Source organism: Eucalyptus grandis, chromosome 7 (assembly GCF_016545825.1).
Source record: "Eucalyptus grandis isolate ANBG69807.140 chromosome 7, ASM1654582v1, whole genome shotgun sequence".
Classification (NCBI taxonomy): domain Eukaryota; kingdom Viridiplantae; phylum Streptophyta; class Magnoliopsida; order Myrtales; family Myrtaceae; genus Eucalyptus; species Eucalyptus grandis.
The window spans coordinates 15841806-15854909 of record NC_052618.1 but is presented as its reverse complement, the minus strand read 5'-3'; the positions used below and the strand labels follow the sequence as shown (position 1 = coordinate 15854909).

The window sequence follows — 13104 nt, the reverse complement described above, 5'->3', positions numbered from 1 at the left end:
TATTGCTGTCGTCAAACCCTTGGGTTGACGATGCCCCCGAGAGTCGAGATTCCCTAGAGGGTCACGATGGTGATGCTTTTGAATGTCCGGGACTGGTGAGCCCTAGAGGTTCCCCCGGGAGTGTCGGGACGGCCAAATGTATGACGATACGGATTTCGGAGGGTAGGGGCAGCCATTGATATGGCGAGCCCGGCGATTCTCGCGATGCTAGGTGAGGCGCGAGATGCTTGGAGGTGTAACGCAACATGCTCTGGATGCCCGGTGACTGAAATATGGAACCGGAGGCTTTTGTGACGCCAGGTTGGGTGCAAACACTGGTCCTCTAGGAGTAGATGTTAGTGAACTGCAAAATTTATTGAATTCTAAGGTTTCATGGACCTACTATGTCATACTCTTTCATAGACAATCTTATTGGTTTAGTGCATGTCTACTTCTTCGGTTATGTGTATCGTTTTAAATTACATAAATTGGGTAACGATAACTTTATGTAATATAGTTTAGTGGAATTTTAAGTGCAGTAGTCGTACTCTCACCCCTTGTGGGGCTAACATATTTCAAAGTAGGAAAGAATGTCATCATACCCCACCTCCAGCACCTTCTACAATGTCCCCATTGACATGAGATGGGAGCAAATTGAACATCCGAATCGGACATGCCGGGTTTGACTTAAATCCGGGTGCAAGCGATCTTGACTTTTGATGCCGGCTTCCTTCGGGTCCGGTAGTCCAGAATTTTGCCGTCCTCTACATCAGGTTGGACGGTCATACGATGGGACCATTGCCGCCACCACCAAAGGAGGATGACAGAGGATCCAGTGGGACCGAGTAGGGGGGGAGAACGAGAGGCTGTAGGAAATTTTTGGACATCAACATCGCAGATGGATGACACTATAGATGGCTAAACCAAATAGTCGGTTTTTTTTTAATACATATGGCCAATATAGAAATAGTTGGTCTTTTTGAATGTATCGACAAGCGACATCCATTACATGTATATATAAATAAAAGGTGCCTGGTTAGTGTGTATATTTGGTGTGCATCATTTCTGAGTATAGGAAAGGGAGTTGTTGGATACGCTTCCATCATATACATTGCATAGAGACCAATGAAGTGTGTGATAGAACCCCACATGGATTCCCCAAGTCCATTGATCTGAAAAAGAAGGACATCCGTAACGAGGTAAGAAGTGTGGCAACCCTAACGGATACGGAGGCAGCCGAGTGAGGGCGCCACGCGCAATGTATATGGCGGAAGCATATCCAACAACTCCCTTTCCTATACTAAAAAATGATGCACACCAAACATACACACTAACCAGGCACCTTTTATTTATATATACATGTAACAAATTTCGCTTGTCGGTACATTAAAAAAGACCAACTATTTCTATATTAGCCATATGTGTACTAGAAAAAAAACGACTATTTGGTTAGGCATCTACGACGTCATCTGTCTGCGGTGCTAGTGTCCAAAAATTTCCTGCAGCATCTCGTTCTACCCCCCCTACTCGGTCCCGTTGGATCCTCCGTCATCCTCCTCTGGTGGCGGCAGCAATGGTCCTAGCCGTCCGACCTAATGTAGAGGACAACAAAATTCTAGACTACCAAACCCGAAGGGAAGGCCGGCATCAAAGTCAAGACCGCTGCACTCGGATATAAGTCAAACCCAGCATGTAACGGATTCGGATGTGTTGCTTTGCTCTTATCTCATGTCAATGGGGACACCGTAGAAGGTCTTTGGCTGGGAGGTGGGGGCAGCAAGGACATTCTTTCCTAGTCCTGAATATGTTAGCCCCACAAGGGGTGAGTACGACTACTCAGCACTTAAAATTTCACTAACTTATATTACATAAAGCTATCGTTACCCAATTTATGTAATTTAAAACGATACACATAACTGAAGAAGTAGATAGGCACTTAGATACACAGGATCAAAGTGGTCAGGTCTGATCGGGGTGACGAGTACTTTGGCAGGCACACTAGCTCATCAGGTAATCATTAACTTCTTTTTAAAAACACGAATGGGTAATATTATTTATACTTTAAGCTAAAACCAAATAAGGATCAAGATTACTAAGAGAATCAACCTAATTTACCCTTAGAGATTCACTTGTCTTGGATGGAAAGTTTGAGCAAACATAAAGCTTAATCCACCTAAAAATCAGATGATGCGATCTTGAATTAACACTAGTTGAGCAAATCAAACACCTAATTCAACACTAGGCTAAAAATCTATAATGTTGTTACTCATGTGACTACCTATAATTTTTGACAAAAAAAAATTGTGAAAGATATTTTATTATAGAAGAAATTTCGGCGAAACAAACTCAATGAATTTTACTTTTGATAATCATTCTATATGCGTATCTAGTCATTTGGTCATGCCTAAAAATACTACGTGGACACATTTTTTACTGTCAATATGTGATAACAAACTCATGTACTAATTTTTATTCACTTATGCATATTAAAGTTAGTAAAATTACTTTACCAATTTGATTTTTTTTCTCAATTATGACATATAATCAGATATCGTGAAAATCAATAAGTTCCACGTTCATGAATGTTCAAAACATTTTCATCGATTCTAACTCGCTTCACCCTTTTGACCCTTTAAAAGATTTAATAACCCTAATAAAGTCACATACTTAAATATCACAGCTTCAAAAGCTAATTTTTAGAAATTTTCCTAGCTTCACAAATTCATCAATAGGTTTGTAATTAATCACAGCTATCGAACAATTCATTCAGACCATTAATCATCTTAATATCCTAAATAATATTAGGAAGCAAGGAAACTTCAAGATGTCACGCTATAGTTACAACGCAGTGGAGCAATTACATGTCAATCGGTCCACCGCGAGTCCGTACACTTCCTCTTCCCTTCATGGGTTGGTCCGGTTGTGTATAGGGAGGAGATGGCATCGGGTTAAGTGATCGTGTGACCAGCTCCACGATCTCTAAGCCTAGAGAACACATGAGGTCCTCGCGAACCCACTTGAGACCGACCTAAGAATTGTATTAGAAAAATCTGTACAATTATTTCATCTCTCGAAGAACATATTTCATGTGATATTATACATTATAATTCCACCCAAAGAGCTGTGTCAAGTCATGATGGCGATGATATTTCATCGTCGATCATAATTTTTCACCCGTTATGAAATCCATTTGTGGCAAGTTATACCAAACCCCTATTGTTTGTACATATCTCAATTTTAAGTAACTTTTTATCTCATATGCCATTATCACATAATATACCATTGCAAGAAACTATTATCGGGTTAAAACCTTTATTGTAATTTTTTGATGCCATATATTGGGTAGTGCCATGGGATTTTCTGAAATCATTAATCAGTTGCCACAAATACATAATTGGGCTTGTTAGGATTTGCTAGACAATCACATAGAAAATAGAGTAAAATGAGAAAGAGAATTTGCCTGATTATCACACCTCAACATGGCTCCACCCCCACTTTAAATTGTTCTTTTCTTTTATCTTTCTCTAATTGTAGCTCCCATTACTCTCTCTCTCTCTCTCTCTCTCTCTCTCTCTCTTCACTTCCTTTTCTTCTTCATACTTTTACCAACTGCCCCAATCGATGGGGAGTATGAATCACACCTCAACACGGCTCCACCCCCCCACTTTATTTCATACCCACTTTATTAGTAACTTCAAATTTCTTTTTTTTTTTTTTTCAAATTGCAGCTCTCATCACTCTCTCTCTCTTCTCACTTCCTTTTCTTCCTAGCCATAGCCGTGACACATCATCCCGTGCAAGTTGTTGTTTGCGTGTTTGGTGAGACTGTGGCATATTGCAAGCAGTTGTTTGCGTGTTTGGTGAGACCATCTGGCAACCTTCTCATTGTCGTTTGCGTGTCATCATCGTGACACGTCATTCTATGTGAGTTGTCATTTGCGTGTTTGGTGTCATTCCGTGCGAGTTGTTTTTTGCGTGTTTGGTGAGATTACGCAACATTGTTCTCGTTGTCAGGAGTGCATAGTAAAAACCCAATACTTTCTTTTAGGAAGAGACTATGTGGCATTATTCTTATTGTTGGAAGTGCGCAATAGAAGCGTAATACCTTCTTCTAGGGAAATCGTCAAGAGGGTGGGTTGAGTTTGAGTCCATCAACGTATCCATTTGGACTCATATCCGATATATGATTTTTCTAACATAATCGTGCACGACACTCATGATAATTTCTTGAGTTTCCACTATGCACCCCTCGTTGTCTACACTTTGGGAAACAATGATATCATCAAGTGTCATAACTTTTGTAATTCTTAAAAAAAGTTTATTTGAGTGTCAAATTTTTTTATAAAAACATCCATCTAAAGTGTCCAAAATTTGACGCGGCCTAGTAGTTAAAGCGAACGTTTTTAAAAAAGGAATGCCGTTTAAGTGATTAATCAAAAGTTATATAATACTTAAATAATTGAAAAAAATTATGATAGTCAAGAATGGTCGTATCAATATTGTGACATCTGTGACGTCATCTTTTCTCGAGAGAAGAAGACGATGAGCAGATTGCGAGAGGAGGGAGAGAGGGAAGCGCGCGAGAGGAACCAAACAGGAGAAATTTGAAGCGTTTATGAGGAAGTCAGGTGGGGCCCAATCGGCGCACACATGACTAATCGATGGAATGGATAGGATACGAGGTGCCAGTGCTGGCGCTGGCACCAGGCCACCGTCGCACGCGCACTCTGTCTTGTCTCTGGTAATGTCGGCGACATGCACGGCATCGCCAATTTCGCCGTCGCCCTCATCTCGTATGCTCCTCCTGAGACGGTGAAACCTGCAAAGTCGCCTTGGCTTTCTCTCTCTGCGCATGATTCCTTGCTCTCTCTTCTTCCTCAAGAAAGGCACTTCTCCGACCGACTCTCCCGGCCATATCATCCACCCCCGGCCATCTCATCCACCATGCCTTTCTCTGTCAACCCATCTGCCCTTCCATCTCTGTCATCTTCCGATCTCTCCCATGGCGGATTTGCCTCCGGGTCATGGCGTCTACCTCCACGGCGACCTCGACCTCCACATCATCTCCGCCTGCAACCTCCCCCAACATGGACATGGTCTCCGGCCGCCTCCGCCGGTGCCTCTCCGCCTGCGCCCGGCCTTCCCGCTCCAGCGACCCCGCCCCCGCCTCCCACCCGGGACCGCTGCGACCACGACGCCCGCTGCCCCGGGAAGGTCATCACCTCCGACCCCTACGTCACCGTCCGCGTCCCCCACGCCACCATCGCCCGCACTCGCATCCTCCACAACATGCAGAACCCCTGGTGGGACCAGCGGTTCCGCATCCCCCTGGCTCACCGCGCCGTCGACTTGGAGTTCCGCGTGAAGGACAGCAACCTCTTCTGCGCGCAGCTGATCGGCACTGTTAATATCTCGGCGCGGGAAATCAAATCTGGCGAGGACATCTCGGGTTCCTTCCCGCTGAGGGGACCCTCAGCGAAGCTGAATTCCGCCTCCAGCTCAAGCTGAAGTTCACGCCCGTGGAGGATAAACCCGGTGTACAAGAACGGCATTGCCGGAGATCCTAATCATCTGGGAGTGAGGCACACTTATTTCCCTTGAGAAAAGGGTGTGGCGTCAGGCTGTATCAGGACGCTCATGTGATCGATAAATCGTTGCCTGAGATTGAGATGAATTGTGAATGTGATAGGCGTGAGAAGTGTTGGGAGGATATTGGTCACGCCATATCTGAGGCTCACCATTTGATATATATTGTTGGTTGGTCGGTTTCTTATAATATTAAGCTCATTAGAGAGCGTACCCAGACCCGGGGAATGCCGCAAGGCGGGGACTTGACGCTCGGTGAATTGCTCAAGTATAAGTCCCAAGAGGGGGTGCGCGTTTTGTTGTTGATTTGGGATGATAAGACTTCGCGTGACAAGCATTTTATTAACAAGGTGAGAAGTTGTTTGTTTAAGTTGGATTGCCCTTGATCACATGCTTCCATCTGCTTATTTTAGTATATTGAGGTGGCATGTGGCATCGGCGATTACTATGTTGTTGTTGGTCCTGTTGTCCAGAGTATGATAATGGTTAGTGTAAATGCTAAGAGAAGCACTTGTCTAGGGAGGAATTAGGGGATAGCGTCTCTCTTTGCTCCTGATATTGTCCCTACAAATGAATAAGGGTGCACGGGCGGCATTTCTTGCAGGAAGGGGTGATGCAGACACGTGATGAAGAAACTCGAGATTTTTTCAAGAATTCATCAGTGAACTGCGTGCTGGTGCCGCGTAATGCCAGTGGTAAACTTGGCTATATTAAACAGCAGGTATGCTTTTCCTAGAATTCTTGCAGTTTCACCACATGGAACTTTTATCAAAATCTAGAGATTAGCACTAGCATTGGACAGCCATAACCTCTTTCACTTTATGAGCTACATGGCATTGCGATGTTTCGTTCCTCCTCATGTCTAGGCAATTAGCTGCCTTGCATATTTGTAGTTGGAGATGCATTTTATTGTAGAAATGTCCTATGAAGTTGCTGAGGTGATTTGGTATTGGACATGAATGTTCTTTATAAAGTGACTGATCGACTCTTTGGACTCTCTCATTTAGCCCACTCATAGAGCTAATGTCCCTTTTCATACTTTTAAAGTTGAACGCTTGTTTATGAAGTTTCCTTGCATTTTCGAGCTATCATAAAGGTACTCTACTTTCAGGAAGATTCTGTGCTATACATAATCCTCATTCGTTAATTTGGAATGATTATCTTAAGGGATAAGGTTTGCTTTGTAATGTGCATTCGTTTTACTTAAGCATGGCTGCATAAATCTTGTGAGAATGGATGGACTTTATACTCTTTCTTGCTTGAATTCCTTATGTGGTGTTGTGGTAATTCTGATAACCTAAATAACTCTTACAAGCTTGGACTGTATTATTTTTTTCTCCAGGTTGTTGGATCCATGTTCACACACCATCAAAAATGTGTCCTGGTGGACACCCAGGCATTGGGTAATCACCGAAAAATAACTGCATTTATTGGAGGAATTGATCTCTGTGACGGTCGATATGATACACCAGAGCATCGGCTATTTCACGATCTTGACACTGTTTTTAAGGATGACATTCACAATCCTACATTTCCTGTGAGTTGTTTGTCTATGCTTTTTGCCTAGCAGTTTTCTTTTCTATTAAATACTCTTCTGTGTACTGTCTTCTAATGTAGGTCAAATTCTAGACTCTGGATTGATAGAAGTCTTTTGAGTCCATTCTTTTTCCCAACTTTCCCACATGAAGAGTGGCATAATACTTGTACTTAAGAGCTGATGCACACAGTCTGCCTGTTTCTGATTAGATTTACTTTTTCACATCGATGAATTACGATCATAAGTGTTGTGGTAGCATTAAAATTTTAGGAGTTAAATGATAATCAGAGTCTGCTAATTTGAGGGGTTTCCTTCCTTGTTTTTCAGAATTTATTGCCGTGGTTGCACGTAAGAAGTGGATTGATTGGTACTAAGATCAAAAGAAGATTCATGCCTCTGCTTTATGACTTGCTGGAATTTTTTTTGGATAAAGCATATAGTGAACTTAACCTTTGACAGCCTCGCCGAAGGCACAAAAGCATATTTAAACTTCTGGATTATGAAAGTGCATGCAGGCGCAACAAGTTCTAGTCTATTTATCAAATTTGTCATGATACAAGCGAAGTTCTTTGTATCATTTCAATCTTAATTTGTTGCAGGGACAAGTATAAAATGAGCGAGATATATTTGACTACATTAAGTTTTTGTACGTGTTGAGTCAAGCCATTAAACTTTCTTTAAGCTGAAAAGGTTGTGCTCATATAGAGGTTCTCTCCAGAATGCCCATCTATATGCTGTGGGTACACCTAAAATTACCGAATTTGATTGATAGAACCTGAAAAAGGGGTGAATGGAACGATATCTTGCTACTTTCTTTCAGTTTTGAGTCTTGTGACCAGTAAGATCTTGGACTTTGGTACCATGCACTGGTAGTTGCTGCACAAGTTGGTAGTATCTCTTGATTTTCTTCCGGTGAGTGTCTTTACTTTGTATCTGTCAGGCTGGAATGAAAGCTCCAAGACAACCGTGGCACGACTTGCACTGCCGGATTGAAGGGCCTGCTGCATATGATGTACTGATGAACTTTGAGCAACGTTGGAGGAAAGCAACAAGATGGTTTTCCAAAGGGAAAAAAAATCAGCATGATGATTCCTTATTTAAAATAGGCCGTATCTCTTGGATATTGAGTCCTACATCGACTGAGTCACATGATAGCACATCTCTTTCAAAGGATGACCACCATGATCGTATTACAGTAGTGCCTGAGGACAACTCAGATCTCTATGTCTCTAACGAAAATGATCACAAGAACTGGCATGTTCAGGTTGGAAATGCAAGTTCCCTGTCATCATCACGTGTTCAAGTTATCTTTCTTTTATTTAGCCCTTTGCTTTGTGTTTGCTTGTGCAGATTTTCCGGTCGATTGATTCTGGATCAGTCAAAGGATTTCCAACAAAAAAGAAAGATGTTGCTGAAAAGCAGGTCTATAGGAGATCTATGTTTCTTTCTTCATTTCTTATCCCTAATTTTCTTCTCTTTTTGCTTTTGTTTAGTTGAACGAATTTTAAGAATAGGTGAAGAACATCATATTAATGGACCTGTGCTGGAGTAGGAATCTCTCTCTAGTTCAAACTTAAACTAGTTTCTACCTTTCTAATTGACATTGTTTTACTGGAATTTTTTTTTTTAATTCATTTCTGCTTCCTCTTAATTATTGGTAGTTTTTGGTGCAGAATCTTATAGTTACAAAAGATGCAGTAGTAGACAGAAGCATTCAGACAGCTTACATTCAGGCAATTAGGTCTGCTCAACATTTTGTATATATTGAAAATCAGCATTTTCTGGGATCATCATATGCATGGCCGTCGAATAATGATGCAGGTGAATATCATGACTTTTATGTTGCAAGTACACGTTTCCTATCTATATTTGAGATATTCTATTGGTGGAGTAAGTGTGGCCCGTTTAATCACAATCATGTGCTCGTACGCATGTTTGACTTGCAGAGGTGAATCCACCTACCAGAAAAAAAATATTGAGTACCGCTCATTTCACTCCAAAGTATTGGTTAAATCTTTTGTTTGTGTTTCGATTGACCATTTTCATCACTTTTTTGAATGTTAAGGAGCTAAGTCGTTAACTATTACTGTTTGCCACATTAATGAAGTCTTAGTAAGCAGTAGACTTCTTATAGTTAGTTTTTTGTCCACAAGCGACTCTCAGCTATTTGTGGCATGGTCTGAGCAGGAGCTGATAACTCCATTCCAATGGAATTGGCCTTGAAGATTGCTAGCAAAATTAGAGCTAAGCAGAGATTTGCTGTATATATTGTCATACCAATGTGGCCTGAAGGTGATCCCAAGTCAGCTGCAATCCAAGAGATTCTCTTTTGGCAGGTAGGTGCAGACATGAATGTGTTTTTGCAGATGTGCGTAAACTTTGGTGCTTTTGTTTGATGGGGAAGATGGCGAGAGGCAATATATAGAGTACGATGGACAAGGACACTCTTTACATGGCAATGGACAGAAATTACTACATACTATAGAGTAGCAAATACTACGTAATCGATTCCATTTAGGTGTCCAGCCAATTAGAGAATATGCTTTCTCACTATTTCAGATGTCTATGTTTAATGCTGTGCAAAGTATTCTCTAATACCATCTCCCACTCCTCACACACCACATTAGCCATAAAATACTAAATCGAATAGTTATACAAAATATTATGTGTTTCTAATTCTTTGGTGGCTGAAATCTCACATAATCTGATTCTTTTACACTATTTTCCTTACTTTTTTTCCCAGAACCAGACCATGCAAATGATGTACGAAGTTGTTGCACGTCAACTGAAGCAAATGGCGCTCGGTGATTATCATCCTCAGGACTACCTTAATTTTTACTGTCTTGGTAAAAGGGAAGATAATTCTGGTCAACCTTCTCTAGATGATGCGGTAATGCATTTTACAGTATGTTTTTGACTAGTTTTCATGTCCTTGAAAATGCCAATGGTCTATTCATCAATAATTACATTTGCAAGCTCGGGACCCCATTCAGCGGTGCATGAATGCCTAGACAATGTGGTTCATAGAGTTGTAATCGAGCCGAGTCAAGTCGATACGGTGCAAAGCTCGAGCTCAACTCGACCTGCATCCTTGGGGCTTGAAACTCAGCTCGAGCTTGATCGCATATAAAATATTTTGTATGAGGGTTAAATATGTAGTTTGAATGACTTTGTGCCCTTTTTTTGTAATTAAAAATATTTTTGAAAAGAATAAAGAATAATAGAAGCTCGATTAGGCTCAGGAGCTTGTCAAACTGAGTATTGGCGAGCTCAAACTCGACTAGACAAGATACTTGAGTAGTTCCGAGCTCAAGCTCGACTAGAAATAAGGTGAGCCTATCTCGAGTATTCATCACGTGGAGACTGAGTCAAGATTGACACATAGTCAATCTGCTTTCCTCATCATATAATTTGATGAAGCTTGGATATGATGTTTTCTGATGTGTTATGGCAGGTTTCAGAATCGTACAAGTCCCAGCGATTTATGATATATGTTCATGCTAAAGGGATGGTTGTGGATGATGAGTACGTCTTATTGGGATCAGCAAATATCAACCAAAGATCATTGACTGGTACCAGAGATACTGAGATTGCCATGGGTGCATATCAGCCCCATCACACCTGTGCAAAAAAGGAGGGGCATCCGCGTGGTCAGGTTGTTATCTTTTGGCTTCTTTGCCTAAGCCTAATTTCTTATTTTAGGATGTTTGTGCCGGCTTGCTTAAGGAAATATTCACTGAATCTTTGTAGTACAAATCAGTTCACACTTGTTCCATTGTAACACCATTTCCAGTCAGAAAAGAATTCGAAATGGTTTCGACTCTGGTATTTGTTTTGACAGGGGGAATGCAGTCGAATCTAAAATAGGTTGCTGTGACTTGTGAATGGAGCAACTGAGATACATATTTTTGGGTATGATTGTTGTGTGTTTGCCTTGTTGCCCATCTATGCAGGTATATGGATACAGAATGTCCCTGTGGGCAGAGCATCTTGGGACTCTGGAAAAATGCTTTAATGAGCCTGGCAGTCTAGCATGTGTGAAGAGGGTGAATGAGATAGCTGGAAATAACTGGAACAGCTACAAGAATCAAGGCAAGTTGCAGGGCCACCTTCTCCAGTACCCCATACAGGTGGACAAAGATGGGAATGTCGGGCCATTGCCAGGATCCGAGGAGTTTCCTGATGTCTGTGGCAAAGTTGTTGGTGCTCATACCACTGCAATCCCTGATGTTCTAACAACTTAGGTTCAGTCCAACTCCATGTCTGTGCAGCCCCAGGAGCCGCAAAGATGTTTCCTAGGTTGTCGCTTCATTCCTGATGTGTATATGAGTTGTATGTTTCTGTCTGATTGCTTTTGGGAGGTGCCATAGTTCAGATTATTCTTTTGCTGTTCCGTTTTCTTCTGTGGCTATCTGGATGTTTCCCAGACCCCTGCATAAAGAGGATCCTTGGTGGTGACCGTGGCCATGGTGTAAATATTGTATTCAAGCAGTTCAGTATCTCCTTCAGCTGTGGTTGAAGGCGTCTGCAGTTACAATCTGGGAGTGTCTGTGTTCTCGTGTTTTAGAGGATGAAGATGTAATTTGGAAATTGTTGTACAGAAAGCAATAATGTAGTCGAACACAGCACAGCTTGGCTTTTTATGAAGTGATTGATGCCTTCAGTTTGAAATGAGCATTCAGACAGCTTACATCCAGGCAATTTGATCTGCTCAACATTTTATATATATTGAAATCAGTATTTTCTGGGATCATTGGACGCATGGCCATCATATTATGATGCAGGTGAATATCATGATCTCTTTTATGTTGCAAGTATGCGTTTCCTTTCTATACTCGAGATATTCCATTGGTGGACTAAGCATGCCTCATTTAATCACAATCATGTGCTTATACGCATATTTGACATACAGAGTGAATCGACCTACTGAAAAGAAAAAAAAATGAGTATGGCTCATTTCACTCGAAAGTATTGGTGAAATCCTTTTTTTTTTTTAATGTTGCAAGCATGCGTTTATATTCTATGTTTGAGATATTCCATTGGTGGACTAAGCATGCCTCATTTAATCACAATCGTGTGCTTATACGCATATTTGAAATAGAGTGAACAACCTACCGGAAAAAAAGTTGAGGATGGCTTATTTCACTCGAAAGTATTGGCGAAATCTTGAGTCAACTGACCATTTTCCTCTCTCTCTCTCTCTCTCTCTCTCTATATATATATATATATATATATATATATATATTTAGGAGCTAAGTCTTTAACTAGTACTGTTTGCCACATCAATGAATGCTTAGTAAGCAGTAGACTTATTGTAATTAGTTTAGACCTCAAGCCATTCTCAGATGTTTGTAGCATGGTCTGAGCAGGAGCTGATAACCTCATTGCGATGGAGCTGGCCTCGAAGATTACTAGCAAAATTAGAGCTGATAAGCGATTTGCTGTATATACCGATGTGGCCTGAAGGTGGTCCCAGTTAGCTACAGTTCAAGAGATTCTCTTTTGGCAGGTAGGTTGGTACATGAATGTGCTTTCGCAGATGCATGTAGACTTTGGTGCTTTTGTTTGATAGGCAAGATGGAGAGAGGGAAGATATAGAGTATGATGGACAAGGACACTCTTTACATGATGATGGACAGAAATTACTACATAGTACCAAATACTGAGGAATTGATACCATTTAGCTGTCCAGCCAATTAGAGAATATGCTTTCTCACTAGTTCCCGATTTCTATGTCTAATTCTGTCCAAAGTATTCTCTTATACCATCTCCTACTCCAAACACATCACATGAGCCGTAAGTTAGTAAATTGAATAATACGATAATTCTCTGGAGACTGCGATCTTACATAATCTGATTTTTTTTTCTCTTCCAGAACCAGACCATGCAAATGATGTATCAAGTAGTTGCACTTGAACTCAAGCAAATGCAGCTCACAGATTCTCATCCTCGGGACTACCTTAATTTTTACTGCCTTGGCAAAAGGGAAGACATTTCCGGTC

At 41.2% G+C, this 13104-nt stretch overlaps 1 pseudogene; it reads left to right on the top strand.

Moving 5' to 3' along the window:
* Window positions 1-4757: 4757 nt before the first annotated feature.
* LOC120295757 lies at window positions 4758-11848 on the top strand (annotated as a pseudogene).
* Window positions 11849-13104: the final 1256 nt, after the last annotated feature.